Source organism: Mixophyes fleayi, chromosome 4, assembly GCF_038048845.1.
Source record: "Mixophyes fleayi isolate aMixFle1 chromosome 4, aMixFle1.hap1, whole genome shotgun sequence".
In the NCBI taxonomy this organism is placed as follows: Eukaryota; Metazoa; Chordata; class Amphibia; order Anura; family Limnodynastidae; genus Mixophyes; species Mixophyes fleayi.
In genome coordinates, this window is record NC_134405.1 from 65,804,344 (window position 1) to 65,821,640 (window position 17,297).

General features: G+C 43.2%; 1 protein-coding gene across 1 annotated transcript in view; it reads left to right on the forward strand.

Annotated features, from left to right (window-relative positions):
• LOC142151570 (STE20-like serine/threonine-protein kinase) overlaps positions 1–17,297 on the forward strand; it is a 57,915-nt gene that overhangs the window by 1,287 nt on the left and 39,331 nt on the right. The window lies entirely within an intron of this gene.

A 17,297-nucleotide genomic window follows, 5' to 3' on the forward strand; every position in this document is an offset into this window, starting at 1 on the left:
TTACATTTGTGCATGTGTATCAGGATTTATGGGAAGATGCATGGATTTGCAGGGGAAAATGGCAGCACCTACAGGGTTGCAAAGAGTTTGCCCCAGCCGATGGGAGAAGTTGGGCAGATTAGGGGTTTTTTGTTGTTGTGTGAGGATTAAGTGCATGAGTGCGGCCACGTTTGCACCAACATGCAACAAGGTTTCATCTTGCCGGACAAGATTATTTAAATGAGATAGAGCTATGGAGATGACACACTAATAGGGGCACATCAGATTTTTCATCCTGTAGAGGAACTTCATTTTTATACCTGGTTGGAGATGCTGGATTTATGGATGCCTCTTGTGCCTTCCAGTTGCACATACATAGGACAGCGCATTTTGATGTGCTCTTATACCCAAGCAATGAAAACCTTGGGTGCAGTTAAGATGTGTGCAAGTAGATGCACTCACTTAAAGACGTGCACTTATTAAGCAAATATAGTATATGCAGCACTTTTCTGGGAATGTCTTGGAGACTTCCGAATTTTTGGGAGTCCTCCGAGCAGAGTAGGCTACCCTCCTGGATCCTACATCACTTTCTTCTGAAGTGGACATGCAGAGTACCGCTGCACAAAGAAGAGAATTGTGTTGTTGTGCAGCAGGTGGCAGGCCATGAGGATGCAGATCGCAGTCTCACCCCTCCCCCTCCTTCACCGTACTTGTTCCTTGGACATGCCCTATGGGACCAGAAAGAAGGCAAGCATAGTTATATATATTACTTTTTTCTCTTATAATTGTATTTATTTGATACTTAGGGCTAGATTTACTAAACTGTGGGTTTGGAGAAGTGGAGATGTTGCCTATAGCAACCAATCACATTCTAGCTTTCATTTTGTAGAATGCACTAAATAAATGACAACTAGAATCTGATTGGTTGCTATAGGCAACATCTCCACTTTTTCAAACCTGCCATTTAGTAAATATACCCCTTGGTCTAATTTTATCAGTAAAATAATGGAGAAAGGGGTAGGGCATAGAGGGCTTGGGGCTACAAATAGATCTAAACTTTTCTTTAATAATCATGTCTGGCCATTTGGCACAAAGTTTGCTCACATCTGGGGCTCACTGGACCATGTACACATGATATATAGGATATAGGGGCTGTTGAACATAATCAATGAATAAAACACAAAAATAACATCACAGATTTATAAAATGAATGTTTGTCTATCAATACAAGAATGTTTCCACACACAGACTATTTAGTCTACTAGACTATTTCCTTTCAGCACACATCATCAGGTAGTAGTAAAAACCACACTGACTTCCGACAGTAGAGGAGACGTGCACATATAATTTCACTAAAAATTTTGTCTTACTACGGGCTGCACAGTTCCTGCACAAGGGGAACTGAGAATTTAAGCTTACATAACTTAAAGTAAGCAGAAAATGATGCTTAAACTTCATATATGTGGATAAAATGTCGTATGGTCTGTATACCATAAATAGTATCTGAAAAAGAATACTATAAGAGTATCCAGGTATTATAGACATTATCCTGTAAGTAACGGTGTAATGAGTAACCAGACTAATGCAAATATTCCAAAGCCATTTAAAGTGTACCTGTTATTCCTTATGCCTGTGTGACGGTACTGGCTCCATGTGAGATGACAGACACCATTCTAATGAATATTGGCTCCGTCCACAAAATGGCTGCCTCCACTCTGTGTCAGAGACAAAACTACTTTGGCCACTTAATAGACCATTTCCAGTAAATTTGCCATAGGTTTGCTTGGTAGGGTTGTGGTTGGTTGGTACTACCTTATTTAGCATTGTTTAACTCAACGTGTTTGACTCAAACCGAGCTTTATTTCTGTGAAATTAGAATATATCTAACTAGAATGTAATGGGGTAAACCACTGTGACTGTGACCCAAATCTAACACTCCTCACTAGAGACAATTTTCAGGGGTTTTGGCATTGATATTACTGATGATTGACATTATCCAAATATGAATGACTGCATAAACATAGTCCCTACTGATTAAGGCCTAGTTTAATAAAATGACACATATAAAATGTGGAGATGTTTGCAGATCTGGTCCGTCCACGAATCCATCACACAACCAGATATGTGGATGTGTAGATTCGGGGACTCGCTTGTGGCCAAATCTGCCACATTACTGGTCATTCAGAAATTGTTGCTGGAACTGGATTTGGAGGTTCCTGGTTCCAGGCCGGTGACACCATATACGTATCAATATGCATCACTGACTATCCAGATTTAATGTAGTGTTTCTGGAGTGTAGGACTTGCAGGTAAGCATGAACTATTGGAGGTATGCTGGCAAAGTGATGAGTGATGATTGATAGGTGTCCTGGTTTTTCATTTTAAATTTATAAATGCTGAGCTCATCCCATTGTACTGGCTGGGCCGGGGGGCATCGCCCCCCCTGGGCTGCTCAGTCGTCCCTCCCCCGATGCAAGATTACCTTAATATTACCGGCGGCCGCATCACAGAACACGCGATGCAGCCGTGGCAGCACACAGGCGGCCGCATCACATGACAAGTGATGCGGCCTGTGCGCCCCCCCCCGGGCTGATATTTGCCAGCCCGCGCCTGTGTACTGGTGTCTGTGCATATATAAATTCCTGTGTAAACAGAGTCTAAACTATAAAAAAATGCCATCCGAGAAAAATTAATGGCCAACACTTGATCTTCAGAATCTCTACAGATGTGTTAAAAAAATCAAGAAGCTTTTGGATGATATAAAAGCTCTGGGCCATCCGCAAACCCAGGAACTTTCCCCCAATATGTGCACCCTCCACCCCTTCAATCTAGTTTAAATCTCTTACCGCACAATATGAAATCATTCTCCCAGTGCAATGAATAAGGCGTGGCATTTTAGTGTGGATTTTCCAGGATTTCCAGCAAACATTCTTAATACTTGTACCTGTTTTACAACCTAATAAGCTAAGTAAAGACTCTGGACCTGGTTCATGTTCGGATGTAAGTCTGTTTTCATGCCGTCTCTGGCATGGAATAGCTCCGTGCATGATCACAAACAGACCTTACTCCAATGAATGCAACTGCATGCAATTCATGTCTGAGCGCAAGTAACACCACTACCTATGACTTGAATGGTGGAACAGTGATGGGAAGGGGCAGATGGATGTAGGCAATGTACAGTGAGAGAGTGCCGAGGTTGGGTCAGCGTGGATGCGGATGATTCAAGTCTTGGGTTTCTCTTAAGTACACTTAGTTTCATCCTTATCATTTGCACCAGCCACAGGACAGGTGTAAGTGCCGACTGATAGTGATGACTGACAGGGCATAGTCTTTGTTTGGAAAAGTACATCTATGTGTGTCACTAGCAGGGCCTGAATAGCCAATAGGCTGATTAGGCTTTATCCTATGGCGCAAGGCTTTTTGGGAGCGCAACATTTTTTAGAGGGTGCAAAATTGTGACAAGGAGAGGCATAAACTGAAATTAATTTTAAAATATAAGAGTTGTTCTCCAAAGTAAAAAGAAAACATGAAAGAAAAATGTAGTAAGGTTTTTATCTTGACATATTCCAATTATAAAGACTGAAGACAATGAGGGGTATATTTACTAAACTGCGGGTTTGAAAAAGTGATCATGTTGCCTATAGCAACCAATCAGATTCTAGTTATCATTTATTTAGTACAGTCTACAATGTGACAGCTAGAATCTGATTGGTTGCTATAGGCAACATCTCCACTTTTTCAAGCCGGCAGTTTAATAAATATACCCCGAGTGATCCTTGTGGGGTGCTTGAGGATAAGTGAGTAGGAAGGCAAGGGCAGCGACAGGAGCAGACATGACTGCCCCCTTCAAATCTTCACCCTCAGTAGTGCTCATTCGTACCTCCATTCTGCTATACAGTTCTGATTTTAATGAACTGAAAATGAGTGACAAAGATTGCCCTGACCCTTTCAAAAAGTCAATTGGAGCTGCGTTTAAAAAACATGGGAACATAAACTGTTCATTTTTAGTTACTGCCTGTTTTTGGAAGGCGAGGGGGCGCTACGAGTATATTAGCCTAGGGCGGTCTGAACCCTTAATCAGGCCCAGGCCACTAGATAACTCAGCACATGCTTATGCAAGAGAGTTTTGAAAATGCATTGTATATACATGCTTTTAAGAACATCCTGGTTTATGTATTTAATGTAAAATAAATAAATATTTTTATTAATGATTATACTGTTCACAGTTGTTCATTTATTTTATAATATAATTTTTTTTGCATGTGCTCTGATGTGACCTTATATTGCAAATAAGCTTGTGCAAATACTGCAGTCTGTTCTGTCTGTTAACATGCGGCAAGTAACATTTAGGCAGAGTGTACCTACACCCAGAGTTACATCGGAAACATATCTTGAGATCTGCTTGGATATGAATATGGTCGGACCTACGTTCATGTTCTGCGCTTTTTTTCTAAACAGCTACTTACGCTCAAGTAGTGTTCCGCTTTGAATCAGGCACTGACTCTCTTTAATTATTACATTTCCAAGTATGTTGCTATTCCTTCTCTGTTCCATGAATGTACAAGAAAACCTAAGTTTAAGTGAAGCTGAAACATTCACTTGTAACATATACATGAATGAACAGCCATGCGTTCAGTCCACTTATGTGCTGCCTTTCCCTAAGCCATTAAGCCCCCCTATTTCAAATGTCACACAACCTAAATAATAAATATAACTGAAGAAACAAAAAGATAAAAAAAAAACGTGAAACAGAATATAATCTAATGTCCTTACAAAGTGGCTAAAGCCTGCTCCAACATCCGCCCATCACTTATGTTATCACCCCTGCTATGCCACTGAAAAGACCATGAGGTTAATTCTTTACACAGTAATATAGTTATAGTTGCCTACTGTTCCTGATATCCACAAGTCTCACGGATGAGGGTGAGATCTCCTAGACCGGCGGTTCCCAAACTGTGCGCCGCGGCTCCCTGGGGTGCCGCGGCGCTGTCACAGGGGTGCCGCGATCGCCTAGAGAAAAAAAAAGAAAATAGAAAAAACAAACAAAAAAACAACAACTTACCCATCATCCAGCGCCGGATCCTCCTTCTCACTGACTGCCGGGAGCGTGACCTCATCATGTCCGGCAGCCTCAGTGAGCAGCAGCAGAGAAGACGTCAGGGAAGAAGGTAAGTGAAGGGGGGCACTGAGAGACACGCTGAAGGGGACAGATAGACGCTGAAGGGGACAGATAGACGCTGAAGGGGACAGAGAGAGGATGAAGGGGACAGAGAGAGGCTGAAGGGGACAGAGAGACGCTGAAGGGGACAGATAGACGCTGAAGGGGACAGAGAGAGGATGAAGGGGACAGAGAGACGCTGAAGGGGACAGAGAGACGCTGAAGGGGACAGAGAGAGGCTGAAGGGGACAGAGAGAGGATGAAGGGGACAGAGAGACGCTGAAGGGGACAGAGAGACGCTGAAGGGGACAGATAGACGCTGAAGGGGACAGAGAGAGGCTGAAGGGGACAGAGAGAGGCTGAAGGGGACAGAGAGACGCTGAAGGGGACAGATAGACGCTGAAGGGGACAGATAGAGGCTGAAGGGGACAGAGAGAGGCTGAAGGGGACAGAGAGACGCTGAAGGGGACAGAGAGACGCTGAAGGGGACAGATAGACGCTAAAGGGGACAGATAGACGCTGAAGGGGACAGATAGACGCTGAAGGGGACAGAGAGAGGCTGAAGGGGACAGAGAGACGCTGAAGGGGACAGATAGACGCTGAAGGGGATAGAGAGACGCTGAAGGGGACAGAGAGAGGCTGAAGGGGACAGAGAGAGGCTGAAGGGGACAGAGAGACGTTGAAGGGGACAGAGAGAGGCTGAAGGGGACAGAGAGACGCTGAAGGGGACAGATAGACGCTGAAGGGGACAGAGAGAGGCTGAAGGGGACAGAGAGAGGCTGGAGGGGACAGAGAGACGCTGAAGGGGACAGATAGACGCTGAAGGGGACAGAGAGACGCTGAAGGGGACAGATAGACGCTGAAGGGGACAGAGAGAGGCTGAAGGGGACAGAGAGAGGCTGAAGGGGACAGAGAGACGTTGAAGCGGACAGAGAGAGGCTGAAGGGGACAGATAGACGCAGAAGGGGACAGAGAGAGGCTGAAGGGGACAGATAGACGCTGAAGGGGACAGAGAGAGGCTGAAGGGGACAGAGAGGGGCTGAAGGGGACAGAGAGAGGCTGAAGGGGACATTGAGAGGCTGAAGGGGACAGAGAGAGGCTGAAGGGAGACACAGAGAGGCTGAAGGGGGACAGAGAGAGGCTGAAGGGAGACAGAGAGGCTGAAGGGGGACAGAGAGAGAGGCTGAAGGGGGACACAGGCTGAAGGGGACAGAGAGACACTGAAGGGGGACAGAGAGAGACGCTGAAGGGGGACACAGAGAGGCTGAAGGGGACAGAGAGACACTGAAAGGGGACACAGAGGCTGAAGGGGGCACAGAGCGACAGGCTGAAGGAGGGGGACAAAGAGACAGGCTAAAGGAGGGGGACAGACGCTGAAGGAGGGGGACAGAGAGAGACACTGAAGGAGGAGGGCAGAGAGAGACACTGAAGGAGGAGGGCAGAGAGATGCTGAAGGAGGGGGATAGAGAGACACTAAAGGAGGGGGACAGAGAGAGACACTGAAGAAGGGGGACAAAGAGAGACACTGAAGGAGGAGGGCAGAGAGACACTGAAGGAGGGGGACAGAGAGACGCTGAAGGAGGAGGGCAGAGAGAGATGCTGAAGGAGGGGGACAGAGACGCTGAAGGAGGAGGGCACAGAGACACTAAAGGAGGGGGACAGAGAGAGACGCTGAAGGAGGGGGACCGAGAGAGACGCTGAAGGGGGGTCAGAGTGAGATGGCGAAGAGGGGGACACAGGGTGTGAGATGGCGAAGAGGGGGACACAGAGTGATATGATAAAGGGGCACAATGTGATGGTGAAGGGGTCTAAATACATCTTACGTCATTTTGACCCAACTACTTAAAAAACGGGACTACCCAGTAATTATTTTTGCTTAGAGGTGCCTTGGAAAAATTATGGTGACCCTAAGGGTGCCTTGAGCTGAGAAAGTTTGGGAACCACTGTCCTAGACTGATGAGCAAGTGGGCAATTTTTATTACATGCTTGCACCTATAGTGAGGACGTGCTGTGATGATGAAAATATTATCTTCAAGCCCTGCCTATCTCAGAGAACATTGAGTAGGCAGAGGCATGATAATGAATTTAGGTTTATCATACCAATTGGCCTGCCCACTTGACAGTGTAAATTGCATCCTCAATCCTCGCCCACCTCAGTGGACACTGTGTAGATGGACATGATAACGAAATAAGTGCCCTGACCACTTGATGATGCAAATAGGATCATCAGGTCACCCACCTCTTCTTTTTATACCCCCCTCCTCATCTCCCATAAGTGAAGCATGGACAGGAGGCAACTATGAATAAAGTAAGGAACTGATCCCTGTGTATGCGCTAACACTTAATACAATAACTAGTATATCACACATGAGGCAAGCATCTATATCTAAATATACTGATTACTAGATGTTACATCTGTGATATACTGATTATTAAATAAAGTGTTACATCTGTGATATACTGATTATTAGATTAGGTGTTACATCTGTGATATACTGATTATTAGATTAGGTGTTACATCTGTGATATACTGATTATTAAATAAAGTGCTACATTTGTGATATACTGATTATTAGATTAGTTTTTACATTTGTGATATACTGATTATTAGATTAGGTGTTACATTTGTGATATACTGATTATTAGATTAGGTGTTACATTTGTGATATACTGATTATTAGATTAGGTGTTACATTTGTGATATACTGATTATTAGATTAGGTGTTACATTTGTGATATACTGATTATTAGATTAGGTGTTACATTTGTGATATACTGATTAAATAAAGTGTTACATCTGTGATATACTGATTATTAGATTAGGTGTTACATCTGTGATATACTGATTATTAAATAAAGTGTTACATCTGTGATATACTGATTATTAGATTAGGTGTTACATCTGTGATATACTGATTATTAAATAAAGTGTTACATTTGTGATATACTGATTATTAGATTAGGTGTTACATTTGTGATATACTGATTATTAGATTAGGTGTTACATCTGTGATATACTGATTATTAGATTAGGTGTTACATTTGTGATATACTGATTATTAGATTAGGTGTTACATCTGTGATATACTGATTATTAGATTAGGTGTTACATTTGTGATATACTGATTATTAGATAAGGTATTATATCATTGATATACTGATTATTAAATAAAGTGTTATATCTGTGATATACTGGTTATTAGATTAGGTGTTACATCTGTGATTTACTGATTGTTGGATAAATTGTGCACAGACATACAGCAATATTTGTTTATTTCATTGCTGTACAGATGAGGACATTCCCACAGCGGTGGTTACACACACTATAGTTTCTATGTACTGACTGATGTGTTGTTAGTATTTAAACATGCACAGTATTTTTGGCTGCTCTATTAGACAGCAGATACAAGCAATGTATTACTGCCCTGTCACAGAGGCAGCAGTGACCACCTGTAATAAGGACTGGAGTGGCAGGAATGGCACAAGGCAATGTTAGTAATAAGCGGGAGGATCTGCTTAGTCATTCTGCTCTCTTAAGTGGCAAATTAAATTGAGACCTTCTTATCACTTTAAAAACAACTATAAACATTTGTATGTGATTATAAAATAGAAATCTTAACACTTTCATCACTAATTTAGACTTTTAACCATTTCTTATGTATTGCCTATAATTTGTAAGCACAGACCTGGTGGTATTCCATAGCCAAAGAACCAGATATGGCCAGTCATGTATAGTCTCCTGGGGCTACTGAACACTCCACTGACAACCACTCCATCCTGCCTGACACTCAGTGGACATAGCTGACTCTTCTATGTAGTACACTGTTGTGCTTGCTGCTAATGTAGATTCCACTGAATAGTGATCACCCTCTTAATCCTGCCAGAGTCCTGTCTGATACAGCGTTTAGTGTCATGAAAAACATTGTCACTGAGGTGTGTATAGTCACTCTGTCATTTTCAATCTTTTTATTAACTACCTTGTTGACTTGACGGTGGCCCAGAAAGTCAGATATCCTTATTGCAAACTTACCTATTTCGGGTTATTAATACAGAGCATGATAATAATAGGGATGTGCACTGGCCACTTTTGGTGTTTCGTGTTTTGTGTTTTGGATTCGGATTTGCTTGAGGTTTTGGGTTCGGATTTGTTTTGCAAAACACCTGACGAAAGGTTTTGGTTCGGATTTAAGGTTTTGGATTCGGATTTATTTTGAAAAAAACATAAAAAGTGTTAAAATCAAGTTTTTGGGTTTATTTTCACTCCTACGCTATTATTAACCTCAATAACATTCAATAACAATCATTTCCACTAATTCCCAGTCTATTCTGAACACCTCACACCTCACAATATTGTTTTTAGTCCAAAACGTTTCACCGAGGTAGCTTTCTGGACTGCATAGTGCAGTGGTCCCGGTACACAATTTGGTACCGGGGCCACAATACCTCCGCCTTCAAATGGTCTGAATTCCACTGCACAGCTGCCTGCTCCTACATCCTCTGCAGCATATACAGGGTGTAGTTCGAGCGTGTCAATACCTCTTGTTTTTGACGATGACAGGTCATTTTCATTCATTTATGATTTGGCAGCAACAGTCAACGTTGTTTAATATCTGATACGCCTCTATCTGGACTGCATAGTGGAGTGGCCCCGGTACCCAATTTGGTACCGGGGCCACAATACCTCCTCCAACTTTCAAGTGTAGTGTTTATAATTTATAAAAACTACAGTAGTTATAGCACGTCAATAACTCTTGTTTTAGACGACCATGGTACAGAGCATTCATCATTGAAATATCATCAAGTATGTGAAAGACAGACAGGGTCGAAGTGTTATTTGTTGACTTTGTTAACAAAAAAACTGTCCCTGTTGCAAATATTCGTGCAATGAAGAGTGACTTTTTCTATTAAAGGCTCAAGCTTTCAAGTGTAGTGTTTATAACTTATAAACGCTACAGTAGTTCTAGCACATCAATACCTCTTGTTTTTGATTATGACAGGGCATTTTACTTTTGGTTTAATTTGTTGAATTTGTTTTAATTTTGTTTTACTTTGTGCTCATGGCAAACGACTGTTGAATGGTCACATAATGGCAAAAAAAGAGTTGCAAGATGGAATTGTCCTTGGGCCCTCCCACCCACCCTTATGTTGTTGAAATAGGACATGCACACTTTAACAAACCAATCATTTCAGCGACAGGGCCTACCAAACAACTGTGGCTGAAATGATTGGTTTGTTTGGGCCCCCACACCAAAAAAGCTATTCATCTCTCCCTGTACAAACTAAACAGGCTCTACTGAGGCAAGATGTCATCCTCATCCTCAACCTCTGATTCCTCTCCCCCTACAGTGTGTACTTCCTCCTCCTCACACATTATCAATTCGTCCCCGCTGGACTCCACAACCACAGGTCCCTCTGTACTATCTTGGGGGCAGTGCTGTACTTCATTGAGGAATTGATAATTCATTTTTATGAACATAATTTTTTCAACATTCTGAGGAAGCAACCTCCTTCGCCGCTCACTGACCAGGTTCCCCGCTGCACTAAAAACTCTTTCCGAGTACACACTGGAGGGGGGACAACTCAGGTAAAATAGAGCCAGTTTGTACAGGGGCTTCCAAACTGCCTTTTTTTCCTGCCAGTAACAATATGGACTGTCTGACATGTCTATTTGGATGGTGTCAGCAAAATAATCCTCCACCATTTTTTCTATTGTGACAGCATCTAATGCAGCAACAGTAGACATGTCTGCAATGGTTGGCAGGTCCTTCAGTCCAGACCAGATGTTATTAGCATCCCCGCCAGCGGGTCTTTTAGGAAAACTGAGCTTTTTCCTCGCAGCCACAGATGTGGAAGTAAATGAGGGTGGAGCTGTTGGCATGTCACGGTCCTCTTCAGAGGACAATCTCCTGACCAGCAGGTCTTTGCACCGCTGCAGACTTGTGTCCGCCGGAAACAGAGACAAAACATACGCTTTAAACCGAGGATCGAGAACGGTGGCCAGAATGTATTCCTCTGACTTTAAAATAGTTACCACCCGCGGATCCTGGCAAAGCGTACGAAGGGCTTCATCCACAAGAGCTACATGCTTGGTGGAATCGCAATGGTTTACCAGCTCCTCCCTCACTTTCTCCAGCTGCTTCTGCAACAGCCTGATCAGGGGAATCACCTGACTCAAGCTGGCAGTGTCGGAACTGGTGGTGGAGTTCCAGCGCGTCACAACCTCTTGTTTGAGGTGATGGCAGGGCAGGTTCAGGCTTTTTTTATGTGCCTCGAGTCTGCGGTAGGCACTGGCAGAATGCCGAAAGTGTCCAGCAATTTTGCGGGCCACCGCAAGCATCTCCTGCACACCCCTGTCACTCTTGAGGTAATGCTGCACCACCAAATTAACGGTGTGGGCAAAACATGGGACGTGCTGGAAATTGCCCATATGCAATGCCCGCACAATGTTACTGGCGTTGTCTGACACCACAAATCCCCAGGACAGTCTAAGTGGGGCAAGCCACTGCGAAATAATTTCCCTCATGAAGTGGAATCTCGACGGGATTTGGTACCGGGGACACAATACCTCCATCAACCCTCTAAATCCCACTTCACTGATGGCGGACACCGGGCGCACGTCTAACACCAACATAGCAGTTACAGCCGCAGTTATAGGCTTTGCAATAGGGTGACTACTATCATATTTTGTGGTCATGGCAAACAACTGTTGGACGGTCAATTGTTTTGTGAAAGACGTAGCGGTCTTACGACTTCCCCTCTGGGAAGATGACCGACTAACAGCAGCAACAGCAGCAGTGGCAGTAGTAGGCGTACCGCTGCAGGATTCCTCGGATGAATCCCGTATAGAAGAGGACTCAGTCTGGCTGGTGACATGGCCTGCAGTACTAAATCTGATGGAGATCGTGTAGGAAATTGACGAGGAGGGTGTTGGTGGTGTGTATCCAACAGGACCAAGGGATTTAGGTGTCCCTGTACTGATGACGCCCAGTTCCTGAACTAACCACTGAACTATGAAGGTTATTCAGGTGACGTATAAGGGAGGATGTCCCTAGGTTGGCAAGATCCTTACCCCTGCTTATTTGAGCTTTACATAAGCTACATATGGCCATACATTGGTTGTCCGGATTTGGATAAAAATAACTCCAGACCGAAGAGGTGCATTTTTTGGTCTTCTGACCAGGCATGATGATGGGCTTTTTCATCCCATGGACATCAGCTGTTTCCCCCCCTGGTGCCTCATTTACAATAACCACATCACCATCCTCATCATCAAGTTCCTCCACAGCGCCAGCTACATCAATAGCCTCCTCCCGGTGTACAACATTGACACCTTGATTATCCAAATCTGGATCTACACTGTGGGTGATCCCTGCAACATATGCAGAGGGTGTGCTGCAAATGCTGGATGGAGCCACCTCTTCCCGTACAGTGATGGGAAGGTCAGGCTTCACAACCACCAACACCCTTGGACTCGCCTTGGGGATTTGTGATGTCATCTGTTTAGAAGGCAGAGTTCTTTGCTGTTTTGTTGTTGTTGCTGACATCACAACTCTCTTAAATTTTTTGTGGGGGGGAGGAGGAGGGCTTAGATCCTTGGGTGAAGCTGGACCACTAGTCATGAACACGGGCCAGGGCCCAAGCCGTTCCTTGCCACTACGTGTCGTAAATGGCATATTGCCAACTTTACGTTTCTCCTCAGAGGATTTTAAATTTCTCTTTTTGCTACTTTTTGAGAACTTGGGCTTTTTGGATTTTACATGCCCAGTACTAGGAGATTGGGCATCGGGCTTGCCAGACGACGTTGATGGCATTTCATCGTCTATGTCATGACTAGTGGCAGCAGCTTCAGCATTAGGAGGAAGTGGGTCTTGATCTTTCCCTACTTTATCCTCCAAATTTTTGTTTTCCATTATATGTAGCACAAGAGAGCGTACCCCTAAGCCACACACACTCGGCAAAGCCTTTAAAAATTATATGCGGCACAGGAGAGTACCACTGGACTTATACTGCTGAATCAGTGAACTTTGTAATATAGCAGTACCACTGGAATTATACTGCTGAATCAGTGAACTTTGTAATATATCAGTACCAATGGACTTATACTGCTGAATAAGTGAACTTTGTAATATAGCAGTACCAATGGACTTATACTGCAGAATCAGTGAACTTTGTAATATTGCAGTACCACTGGACTTATACTGCTGAATCAGTGAACTTTGTAATATTGCAGTACCACTGGACTTATACTGCTGAATCAGTGAACTTTGTAATATATCAGTACCAATGGACTTATACTGCAGAATCAGTGAACTTTGTAATATTGCAGTACCACTGGACTTATACTGCAGAATCAGTGAACTTTGTAATATTGCAGTACCACTGGACTTATACTGCAGAATCAGTGAACTTTGTAATATAGCAGTACCACTGGACTTATACTGCAGAATCAGTGAACTTAGTAATATTGCAGTACCACTGGAATTATACTGCTGAATCAGTGAACTTTGTAATATATCAGTACCAATGGACTTATACTGCTGAATAAGTGAACTTTGTAATATAGCAGTACCAATGGACTTATACTGCAGAATCAGTGAACTTTGTAATATTGCAGTACCACTGGACTTATACTGCTGAATCAGTGAACTTTGTAATATTGCAGTACCACTGGACTTATACTGCTGAATCAGTGAACTTTGTAATATATCAGTACCAATGGACTTATACCATACTTGCCAACTCTCCCTGAATGTCAGGGAGACTCCCTGAAATAGGGGTGATCTCCCTCACTCCCTGAAGAGTCTGGCATTCTCCCTGATGCTGAACCAGTACAAGACGGGGTTGGCTTCGCCATCTGTGGCATGATGACACAGTTCAGAAATTGTGTCCTATGTCCATGTATTGATGCCTATGGAGGTGGCCATTTTCATGGAGACCAAGATTTAATCAAAGACTGACAGGTAAGACAACATGACTTCAGTAATGGAGACAGAAATGTAAAAGACACTTCAGTCTCTAGAGATTCATTAGCTGCTTTTCTTTAACGCATAGTTGCCTACTCTCCCAGAATGTCCGGGAGACGCCCACATTTCTGGGAGGCCTCCCGGGAGAGCAGGGCAGCCTCCTAGTTCTCCCCCCACAATAGATGGGGGGGTGCTTAATGACGTAAATATCGCTTCATATAACCCCTGCCCCCTGCTGTAATTGGCCAAAATTGTGGCAATCGTTTAGGGGGTAGGGCCAAAATGATGCGATTCGTCAAGCCACGCCCACATACCCGGGATCTCCCTGAAGCCAACGAGGAAAAGTTGGCAAGTATGACTTATACTGCAGAATCAGTGAACTTTGTAATATTGCAGTACCACTGGACTTATACTGCAGAATCAGTGAACTTTGTAATATAGCAGTACCACTGGACTTATACTGCAGAATCAGTGAACTTAGTAATATTGCAGTACCACTGGACTTATACTGCAGAATCAGTGAACTTTGTAATATAGCAGTACCACTGGACTTATACTGCTGAATCAGTGAACTTTGTAATATAGCAGTACCAATGGACTTATACTGCAGAATCAGTGAACTTTGTAAAATTGCAGTACCACTGGACTTATACTGCTGAATCAGTGAACTTTGTAATATAGCAGTACCACTGGACTTATACTGCAGAATCAGTGAACTTTGTAATATAGCAGTACCACTGGACTTATACTGCAGAATCAGTGAACTTAGTAATATTGCAGTACCACTGGACTTATACTGCAGAATCAGTGAACTTTGTAATATAGCAGTACCACTGGACTTATACTGCTGAATCAGTGAACTTTGTAATATTGCAGTACCACTGGACTTATACTGCAGAATCAGTGAACTTTGTAATATTGCAGTACCACTGGACTTATACTGCTGAATCAGTGAACTTTGTAATATAGCAGTACCAATGGACTTATACTGCAGAATCAGTGAACTTTGTAATATTGCAGTACCACTGGACTTATACTGCTGAATCAGTGAACTTTGTAATATAGCAGTACCACTGGACTTATACTGCTGAATCAGTGAACTTTGTAATATTGCAGTACCAATGGACTTATACTGCAGAATCAGTGAACTTTGTAATATTGCAGTACCACTGGACTTATACTGCAGAATCAGTGAACTTTGTAATATTGCAGTACCACTGGACTTATACTGCAGAATCAGTGAACTTTGTAATATAGCAGTACCACTGGACTTATACTGCAGAATCAGTGAACTTAGTAATATTGCAGTACCACTGGACTTATACTGCAGAATCAGTGAACTTTGTAATATAGCAGTACCACTGGACTTATACTGCTGAATCAGTGAACTTTGTAATATAGCAGTACCAATGGACTTATACTGCAGAATCAGTGAACTTTGTAATATTGCAGTACCACTGGACTTATACTGCTGAATCAGTGAACTTTGTAATATAGCAGTACCAATGGACTTATACTGCAGAATCATTGAACTTTGTAATATTGCAGTACCACTGGACTTATACTGCAGAATCAGTGAACTTTGTAATATAGCAGTACCGCTGGACTTATACTGCTGAATCAGTGAACTTTGTAATATAGCAGTACCAATGGACTTATACTGCAGAATCAGGGAACTTTGTAATATTGCAGTACCAATGGACTTATACTGCAGAATTGTTTTTGGATATTTTTTTTTAATTTCTTTTTTTTATAATTATTTTTTTTAAAAAATTTTTATAACTTGTTTTTTAATTTTTAATAACTTGGGAATAATGGGGAAATAACAATGCCCTTAGAAGGACAGAGCACAGGACACAGCACCACTGGACTGAACAGGACACAGCACAGGACCCAGCAGCACCACTGAACTCAGAAGGACAGAGCACAGGACACAGCACCACTGGACTGAGCAGAACACAGCACAGCACAGCACAGAACTGAACAGCACAGCACAGCACGAGATATAGCAGGACAGAGGACCACCTAACACAACCTCCCTCTACCCTGATCAATGCCCGAGTGAAGATGGCGGCGGCTAGCGGGGAATTTATAGAATACGAGTATCGCGAGATCCGACAGCGGGATTATGACTCAGAGCCTCGGTTTCAGTTTTGCAATTGGCGGGGATACCCGGATCTGTCTCGGATCCGGCTCGGAACGGCAACGTTCGGGTGAGCTCGGATTTCAGATATCCGAGCCCGCTCATCTCTAGATAATAACTTCATACCAAAAAATTTAGCCAAATTTAAATGTAGAAAAAAAGTTTAATGTAGAAAGTTGTGAGGTTATACATTTAGGCCATTGTAACACCTATGCTTCTTCTTTATTAATTGGGACAATGAGGAAATCTGAGATGGAAAAGGGTTCAGGAATACTAGCTGACAGTGTTGTAATGTGTATATAGGCGGTGTTAGTGTACTAATGTACATTCAATGCTTGTCATTGGGGTGTCTACAGCCTCATGCTCCATGTCAGTGCCAATCTGTATCAGTGCACCTACCGTCTTCTCAGGGTACCTTTGGCTAGCTCAGGCTCTCTGTATACTTGGGATTTGTGGGTTGAAACATGAAGAAGGGCCCTTTTTTAAAACCCCACAGCGTATTGATGTTGGCTCCCAAGAGTTAGCACTTCATGCCTTGGGGAAATCACACATCCTCATCCTCACTCCATTAGCTAGGGACATAGGATTGACGCATGTTACAAGTCCTCCTGTGTCGATGTTACACTCTGTTCACAGCTAATGCCAATTTATCAGTTTTGGGCTTTGTGCACTATTATTCCAGCATGCCTTCAAATACATTCAGCCAGAGCCGTCACTTAGAATTCTAGCTCCTGGGACGAGAAAGACAAATGCTGCATTCCTAGCACTCAATTTTAACCAAATGAACCTAAAAATATAGCCCCTGTCGCACCTCCCTAGTTACAGCCCTGCATTCAGCGTCTCTGCCACTTCACTTAGTTCTCATTGAACGGCCTTTGGAACTCTGTCTAGAGGGTTTCTTGACTGTACTTGGATCATAGACTTTCTCTTACCTCTGATCATCTATTCGACAAGGCCACAGCTCCCCCATAGCTTAAACTTAACTGTAAAACTGCTCACTCTCCTATCAACCTCTGGATCTCAGGTCAGGATGTGTTGCTAAGTTATTGAAAATA